Raw genomic sequence first — 6,000 nt, 5'->3', positions numbered from 1 at the left:
CGCGCCCTGGGTCCCGGGGGCTGCGGCGGGAAAGCCTTGCGGCACAGAACCCTGAAGCCCAGAGGTCTCGAGACAGGGAGAGCCGGGACGTCGGCAGGCACCGACGGGCCCTTCGACGCGACTCTTCCTCCCCGTCGTCACACCGTGCTGCTCCTCCTCCGTCCTGGGCGGCGAGCGCGCTCTTGGAAAACGGAGGCGCCTTCGTCGGTGACCTAGCGGGCGGGAGATCCCGGGCAACGTCCCCAGCGGCACTTGAGCAGAACGGGGACGCTGCGGTAATCGGTCGTCGGGGAGGGGCTTCTACATGTCTGGTAGATGGAGCTGCTTTCTCGTGCCAAGTTCTCTGGGCCCTGACTTTTCTGCCTTCTCCTTCTATCACCTCAGTAAGGTCGGGGGTGCCCGGCAGAAAGAGGAAAAGAGCCAGAGTGAAGAAGCGGAGAGAAAGGAACACGCAAACCCGGACGCGCACACACACAGGCACACAGACACACAGGCGCGCGCGCGCGCGCACACACACACACACACACACACGCCTACACACCCACTCGCACAACACGCACACGCACACGCACACGCACACGCAAGCGCAGACAGAGCGCGCCAGCGAGCTCCGGTGCCTGTCTGTGGTTCCTGGGCGATGCGGGGCAGCGATGCCGGGAGCCCGGGACCTCCTGAGAGCCTGTCTGCGCGGCCTAGGGCCCCAGGGGTGATCGCCAGCCCCGGGGGCCCCTGCCTCCTGGCCCGGGCCCAGCTCCAGCACCACCGCCTCCTGGGGGGGGAAGCGAGCTCTTGGCAGAGCCTCTCTGGGTCAGGGTGGGTGTCTGTCTAGGTCCGTGTCTTGGATCCTCTCCGTGTCGCCGTTTCTCTGTTTCTCCGTGTCTCTGTCTCTGTCTCTGTCTCTGGGTCTCTGGGCTGGCGCCAGCAGGAGCTGTCCAGGGTCCCCGCGAGGGGCGGGTTGGGGGCGGGGTGCCGGTCTCCTGGGCGGCGCTGGCGGGAGGAAGGGTGGCCGCCCCGCCTCCCCCGCGCCCTCAGGGGCAGCGCGGCGGGCTTCCGCTGACGCCCCCTCTGGTCGCGCCGGTGGCTCCGCCTGGGTTGGGCAAGTCGGGGCCCGGCCGGCGCCGCAGAGGTCAGGGCTCCCGCTGGGAGGCCCCTCGGGCCGGAGGGGACTCAGAGGAGCACCGGCCCGGCGGCCCGACGCCCGACGCCTCGGGCCAAGTGCCCCGCGCCCCCCACCTCCCAGCAGCCGCATCTCCTGCGACCCATCGCCGGATCCGAGCGGCCAGGGCGGCCTGGAGTGTTCCCGGGCCGCGAGGGGAGAGCGCCCAGCCAGGCGCCCCGCCCCCATCCCCGCCCCCACCACCCCTCGTTTCCCACCGCCGCCCGCCCCGCCCCGCCTCCTCGCACCCCGGGGCTGCTCCAGGCCTCCGCGCCCTGGGAGGGCAGCAGGGCGGGGGCAGCGCAGGGTTTGGCTGGCCCGCTGGCCGCGCCCGAGGCGGCCGCGGCGGGAGGCAGCAGCGGGAGGAAGGCGGCAGGCCGAGCGCGGGCGCAGGGGGCGCCGGCGCGGCGGTGTGCGCGTCACAGAGGCCTGGGCTGCGCGCGCGAGCCGCGGGCCGGGCGACGCGGCGCGGCTTCTTAGGGGCGCCGGCGGCAGGCGCCAGCGTCTACGGCCATACCACCCTGAACGCGCCCGATCCCGTCTGATCTCGGAAGCTAAGCAGGGTCGGGGCCTGGTTAGTACTTGGATGGGAGACGCCTGGGAATACCGGGTGCTGTAGGCTTTTTGCCTCCTCGCCTTTTGCCGCCTCCGGCCTCCGTCTCCGCGGACGCCCCCCACCCCTCCAGCCAGCCCTCCCCCACCCCCCCCCGCCACCCTCCGCACCGCGGGCCCGCCGGCGCCGCCCATGGCAGGGCCCAACCCCTCCCCGCCACAGCCAACCCTTCCAGCTCGCGGCCCCACCCGAACCCAGGGCCAATCGGGGCCAGCCCGGCGGGACCGGGGACCGGGACCGGGACCGGGACCCCGACGCCGCACACGCCGCCCGCCGGCTCCCTCTGGCCTCGGCCTCTTCCCACCCGCTCGGCTCCCGCTCCGGTGACACCCCAGCCCTTCCCTCGGCGCCCCGCCCCCGCCGCCCCAGCCGCCGGGTAGAGTCGTCCTGTCAGGTGGAACGGATTCCACGGCGGTGCCGGGAGGCCCAAACGGGTCCCAAAGCGACCAGCCCCGCCACCGAGGAAAGACACCTGGTCAGGCTTTTCCAGACACCGCCCGCTTCTCAAGGACAGGGCGGACTGGGTTAGAGAGGCGCGTCTCGGGCACCTCACCCAAGACGGGATGGCTTCTTGCCTTTGCTGGCGTCTGTGCCGCTGCAGGTCATCTTCTAAAACCTGGTACCCGCTCGCTTGTCCTTGAGAGCTCATTCACAATCAACACTCCTTTCCCGACCTAAGTTTGTCCTGTCAGTTTGTCTCGCTTTTCCTTCCAGAAGCCCCCTTCCCGGGGTGGGGGGGAGGGGGGGAGGTGTGGGGGGGTAGGGGGTGGGTGGGTCTGAGTTTCAAGCTCCACCTGACTGGGATCCCATTCTGCTTTCGCCTTCGGGCGGTCCTGCCTCGCTTGGAAACGCTGCTACGTTGCTCCTGGTGGATGAGCTTGCGTTCGTTTTGAGTTTGAGAACGCTGGATGCAAGATGAGGAGTCTTGATGGCTGAGGCTTTTGGTGTCCCCTCACTCGGGGGCCTCCCTCTCTTCCCGCCTCCCCCCGCCTCCCCACCCACCCCCTCACACCCGACCCCTACCACCCCAGGGCCCCGGCCGGGCCCCGCCCCTCCAGGCCGCATCTGTCAGAGGGAGTTGAAAAGCCTCCTGACAGGACACGTCCTCCCTCAGCAGCCAGCCCTTCCTGGCTCCCTGGCTTCAGCTTTCCGTTCGCGTGGCTCGGGCAGCCTTTCGCATCTTCTTTGCACCTGCCTGTGGTTTGCAACAGAGGACCGTGCCAAGGGATCCAGGAAACCGGGAGGAGAGCTGGCTTCCGGGGAGGCGAATGGGAAGGACAGGGAGGCAGAGAGGGAGCCTTGCCTCAGAGAACGGACTTTGAACCCCCGAAGGGAAAAGTCCTCCAGATAAACCACGTCTTCCCCACCGAATCCAAGAGCCATACTCGCTCGCTGTGGAAAAATGGGGACATCCCGGTCAAAGCAGGACGAGAGAGGACCCAAAGCTCCCTCCTCTCCCCGTTCAGCCATCGTCGTCCTGGGAGGGAGTCTCTCCGCGGTTCGCTTCTCCTGCCGGCCCCGTTTCCCCTCCTGCCAACCCAGCGCCTCTATCGCCTGCTCCTCGCTTCCTCGGGCTGCGGGCTGCGGGCTGCGGGATGGGGGGGGAGGGGCGGTGCGCGTCGCTCCCTGCCAGCTCGTGCCCGGGGTGGTTCTGACGGGTCCCCGGATCTGATCTCCGAGGAGCACCTTCTGCGGGGAGAAGCGGGACTGCGTCCCTGTCAGTTTCCCGGAGCGCGGGACCGGAGCCTTGCCCCGAAACGCAGGCTCGGGAGACCGAAGTCCTGAGCTGAAACCCAAGGGCCGCCGTCTCCCGCGAGTGACGTGCCCTCCCTGAGCTGCGCTTTCCTCATCTGGTGCGAGGGGGTCCTGGAGTTCGTGCCTCCTTGCGGGGGCGATGTGCTGGTGAGAACGCAAGCGGGAAACACGGAGCGGACCGCTCAGCACGGAGCGCGGCTCGGTGGGGGCCCGGGCCTCGGCCGCCGTCCTTCCCCACGAGCCTACTTCTTGCCGCCGAGGCTCATCCAGCACCCAGGGATCGATCGCCTGGCTGCTTCCGGCCAGACACTCTCCTAGGTGCTGGCCACCCAGCAGCCGAGAACGCGGGTGCCAATCTCGGCCTCCGGGGCGTTCGCCTCCTCGCCTCTGGGGCCGCAAGACCAGCGGTGTGCCTACGCATGCCGGCGAGAGGTGGCAGAACCTGACGAGGACACGTGCCGTGGAAAATGGAGAGCTTGGCGCCCCGGAGGGCCTCGTCGGACGTCTGTGGATGGCCGTCGCTCTCTTTGCCGAAGCCCGCCCCCTGCCCGTCTTCTCTCCGTCCCAGGGTCCCCTTTCCAGTGGGACGCAAGAAGGCCCACAGGGCCCAAACGCTGGAGACGGGCAGCGCACACAGCGCGCCCTGGGTCCCGGGGGCTGCGGCGGGAAAGCCTTGCGGCACAGAACCCTGAAGCCCAGAGGTCTCGAGACAGGGAGAGCCGGGACGTCGGCAGGCACCGACGGGCCTTCGGACGCGACTCTTCCTCCCCGTCGTCACACCGTGCTGCTCCTCCCTCCGTCCTGGGCGCGAGCGCGCTCTTGGGAAAACGGAGGCGCCTTCGTCGGTGACCTAGCGGGCGGGAGATCCCGGGCAACGTCCCCAGCGGCACTTGAGCAGAACGGGGACGCTGCGGTCGGTCGTCGGGGAGGGGCTTCTACATGTCTGGTAGATGGAGCTGCTTTCTCGTGCCAAGTTCTCTGGGCCCTGACTTTTCTGCCTGCTCCTTCTATCACCTCAGTAAGGTCGGGGGTGCCCGGCAGAAAGAGGAAAAGAGCCAGAGTGAAGAAGCGGAGAGAAAGGAACACGCAAACCCGGACGCGCACACACACAGGCACACAGACACACAGGCGCGCGCGCGCGCGCACACACACACACACACACACACGCCTACACACCCACTCGCACAACACGCACACGCACACGCACACGCACACGCAAGCGCAGACAGAGCGCGCCAGCGAGCTCCGGTGCCTGTCTGTGGTTCCTGGGCGATGGCGGGGCAGCGATGCCGGGAGCCCGGGACTCCTGAGAGCCTGTCTGCGCGGCCTAGGGCCCCAGGGGTGATCGCCAGCCCCGGGGCCCCTGCCTCCTGGCCCGGGCCCAGCTCCAGCACCACCGCCCTCCTGGGGGGGAAGCGAGCTCTTGGGCAGAGCCTCTCTGGGTCAGGGTGGGTGTCTGTCTAGGTCCGTGTCTTGGATCCTCTCCGTGTCGCCGTTTCTCTGTTTCTCCGTGTCTCTGTCTCTGTCTCTGTCTCTGGGTCTCTGGGCTGGCGCCAGCAGGAGCTGTCCAGGGTCCCCGCGTGGGGGGGGTGGGGGGGGGGGTGCCGGTCTCCTGGGCGGCGCTGGCGGGGGGAAGGGTGGCCGCCCCGCCTCCCCGCGCCCTCAGGGGCAGCGCGGCGGGCTTCCGCTGACGCCCTCTGGTCGCGCCGGTGGCTCCGCCTGGGTTTGGGCAAGTCGGGGCCCGGCCGGCGCCGCAGAGGTCAGGGCTCCCGCTGGGAGGCCCCTCGGGCCGGAGGGGACTCAGAGGAGCACGGGCCCGGCGGCCCGACGCCCCGACGCCTCGGGCCAAGTGCCCCGCGCCCCCCACCTCCCAGCAGCCGCATCTCCTGCGACCCATCGCCGGATCCGAGCGGCCAGGGCGGCCTGGAGTGTTCCCGGGCCGCGAGGGGAGAGCGCCCAGCCAGGCGCCCCGCCCCCATCCCCGCCCCCACCACCCCTCGTTTCCCACCGCCGCCCGCCCCGCCCCGCCTCCTCGCACCCCGGGCTGCTCCAGGCCTCCGCGCCCTGGGAGGGCAGCAGGGCGGGGCAGCGCAGGGTTTGGCTGGCCCGCTGGCCGCGCCCGAGGCGGCCGCGGCGGGAGGCAGCAGCGGGAGGAAGGCGGCAGGCCGAGCGCGGGCGCAGGGGGGCGCCGGCGGCGGCGGGTGCGCGTCACAGAGGCCTGGGCGCGCGCGCGAGCCGCGGGCCGGGCGACGCGGCGCGGCTTCTTAGGGGCGCCGGCGGCAGGCGCCAGCGTCTACGGCCATACCACCCTGAACGCGCCCGATCTCGTCTGATCTCGGAAGCTAAGCAGGGTCGGGCCTGGTTAGTACTTGGATGGGAGACCGCCTGGGAATACCGGGTGCTGTAGGCTTTTGCCTCCTCGCCTTTTGCCGCCTCCGGCCTCCGTCCTCCGCGGACGCCCCCCACCCCTCCAGCC

At 70.4% G+C, this 6,000-nt stretch overlaps 2 non-coding genes across 2 annotated transcripts; both read left to right on the top strand.

Annotated features, from left to right (window-relative positions):
* Positions 1–1,659: 1,659 nt before the first annotated feature.
* Positions 1,660–1,778, top strand: LOC138922291 (5S ribosomal RNA). The gene has a single exon (XR_011435355.1). It is a non-coding gene; the product is annotated as a 5S ribosomal RNA (ribosomal RNA).
* A 4,037-nt stretch (positions 1,779–5,815) lies between these two features.
* On the top strand, positions 5,816–5,934 carry LOC138922290 (5S ribosomal RNA). The gene has a single exon (XR_011435354.1). It is a non-coding gene; the product is annotated as a 5S ribosomal RNA (ribosomal RNA).
* Positions 5,935–6,000: the final 66 nt, after the last annotated feature.

This window comes from Equus caballus, unplaced genomic scaffold, assembly GCF_041296265.1.
Source record: "Equus caballus isolate H_3958 breed thoroughbred unplaced genomic scaffold, TB-T2T haplotype2-0000698, whole genome shotgun sequence".
In the NCBI taxonomy this organism is placed as follows: domain Eukaryota; kingdom Metazoa; phylum Chordata; class Mammalia; order Perissodactyla; family Equidae; genus Equus; species Equus caballus.
Note: the sequence above shows the minus strand (reverse complement) of the source record. Positions and strands in the feature narration are given on the sequence as shown.